The sequence below is a fragment of the Erythrolamprus reginae genome, chromosome 2 (assembly GCF_031021105.1).
Source record: "Erythrolamprus reginae isolate rEryReg1 chromosome 2, rEryReg1.hap1, whole genome shotgun sequence".
Classification (NCBI taxonomy): Eukaryota; Metazoa; Chordata; class Lepidosauria; order Squamata; family Dipsadidae; genus Erythrolamprus; species Erythrolamprus reginae.
The window spans coordinates 336,865,551-336,867,937 of record NC_091951.1 but is presented as its reverse complement, the minus strand read 5'-3'; positions in this window follow the sequence as shown (position 1 = coordinate 336,867,937).

Below are 2,387 nucleotides of genomic sequence, written 5' to 3'. Positions count from 1 at the left end.
TCCACAGCCGCTCCGGGCGCTTATTGGGGAAAAGAAAGTCTCGTCATTAAAAGGGAGGCCGGGCCGGCGAGGCGGTTGCCTTTCGCTTAAAATTGCGCCTTCTGCGGCCCGGCCTGCAAAGTTCCTCCCGGGGCTGGGTGCGTGGGTGGTGAACATTGATAGCGGGAGGTCAACGACCCTCTATGGTAGTGTTTCCCAACCTTGGCAACTTGAAGGTATTTGGACTTCAACTCCCAGAATTCCTCAGCTAGCATGATTGGATCAGGAATTCTGGGAGTTGAAGTCCACAAGTCGTAGAAGAGCCACCTTTGCCTACCCCGTTCTAGGATGCAAAGGACCAGCTGTCTGCAAAGGTGTGGAAATGGATAGGCTCACCAAAGCACTTAATGAAGAGGAAACAGAACTATACTGCTCAAAAAAAGAAAATAAACACTCAAAGAACCCATCCTAAGATCTGAATGAATAAAATATTCTCATTGAATACTTTGTTCTGTACAAAGTTGAATGTGCACAACAGCATGTGAAATGGATTGTCAATCAGTGTTGCTTCCTAAGGGGACAGTTTGATTTCACAGAAGTTTGATTTACTTGGAGTTATATTCTGTGGTTTAACTGTTCCCTTTATTTATTTATTTTTGAGCAGTGTATATGATCTGGGATATTATTTTATTTATTTATTTTATTTATTTTATTTATTTTATTTATTTTATTTATTTTATTTATTTTATTTATTTTATTTATTTTATTTATTTTATTTATTTTATTTATTTTATTTATTTTATTTATTTTATTTATTTTATTTATTTTATTTATTTTATTTATTTTATTTATTAATTGCATTTCTATGCCGCCCCTCTTCGAAGACTTGGGGCGGCTTACAACATATAAAAAAGGGTTGCAATAAGATTAAATCCAATTAAATTAAAATTACATAACTACCTAAAATCCCTGGTTATATTAAAATAAGTCACAACCATTCGTACAGCAACCATACAATTATTTGTTGGCCAGGGGCTAAGGTCTAATCGGCCCATGCCTGGCAACATAAATGAGTCTTAAGACACTTACGAAAGGCGATATAAATAGTAAATGGTCAGAATATAAAGGGATATAATACTGTATAAATGGATGAGCCTGGATAAATGGGTGTAACAACAAGGAATATTCTTTCTGCACCAACTCAGGAAGCTCAAACTGCCCAAGGAACTACTAATACAGTTCTACAGAGGAATCATTGAGTCTGTCATCTGCACCTCTATAACTGTCTGGTTTGGTGCTGCAACCCAACAGGACCGACACAGACTTCAGAGGATAATCAGAACTGCAGAAAAAACAATTGCTGCCAACCTGCCTTCCATTGAGGACATCTATACTGCACGAGTCAAAAAAAGGGTGGGGAAAACATTTACTGACCCCTCGCATCCTGGACATAAACTGTTTCAACTCCTACTCTCAAAACCTGCACACACAAACGAGACACAAGAACAGTTTTTCCCAAATGCCATCACTGCTAAACAAATAATCCCCTCAACACTGTCAAACTATTTACTAAGTCTGCACTACTATTACTACTAGTTTTTTTCCTCATAATCATATCACCCATTTCCTCCCACTTATGACTGTTAACTTGTTAACTTGTTTGTATCCTTAAGATTTTATTAATATTGTTTCCCCATTGCTTATTTGACTCCTATGACAATCATTAAGTGTTGTACCTCATGATTCTTGACAAATGTATCTTTTTCTTTTATGTACACTGAGAGCATATGCACAAAAGACAAATTCCTTGTGTGTCCAATCACAATACAGTATTAATAAAAATCTTAAGGATACAAGCAACAAGTTACAGTCATACAGGCCTAAGTGGGAGGAAATGGGTGATAGGAATGATGAGAAAAAAACTAGTAGTAATAGAAGTGCAGACTTAGTAAATGGTTTGACAGTGTTGAGGGAATTACAGTATTTGTTCAGCAGAGTGATGGCGTTCAGGAAAAACTCTTCTTGTGTCTCGTTGTCTTGGTGTGCAGTGCTCTGTAGTGAGGTTTTGAGAGTAGGAGTTGAAACAGTTTATGCTCAGGATGTGATGGGTCAGTAAATGTTTTCACCACCCTCTTTTTGACTCGTGCAGTATACAGGTCCTCAATGGAAGGCAGGTTGGCAGCCATTGTTTTTCCTGCAGTTCTGATTCTCCTCTGAAGTCTGTGTCGGTCTTGTTAGGTTGCAGAACCAAACCAGACAGTTATAGAGGTACAGATGACAGACTCAATGATTCTTCTGTAGAACTGTATCAGTAGCTCCCTGGTTTGATTGAAGTTGGACTGCTCTGAGATAATGCAATGACTGAAATACCCTAAGGGAGTGATGGCGAATCTATGACACGGGTGCCA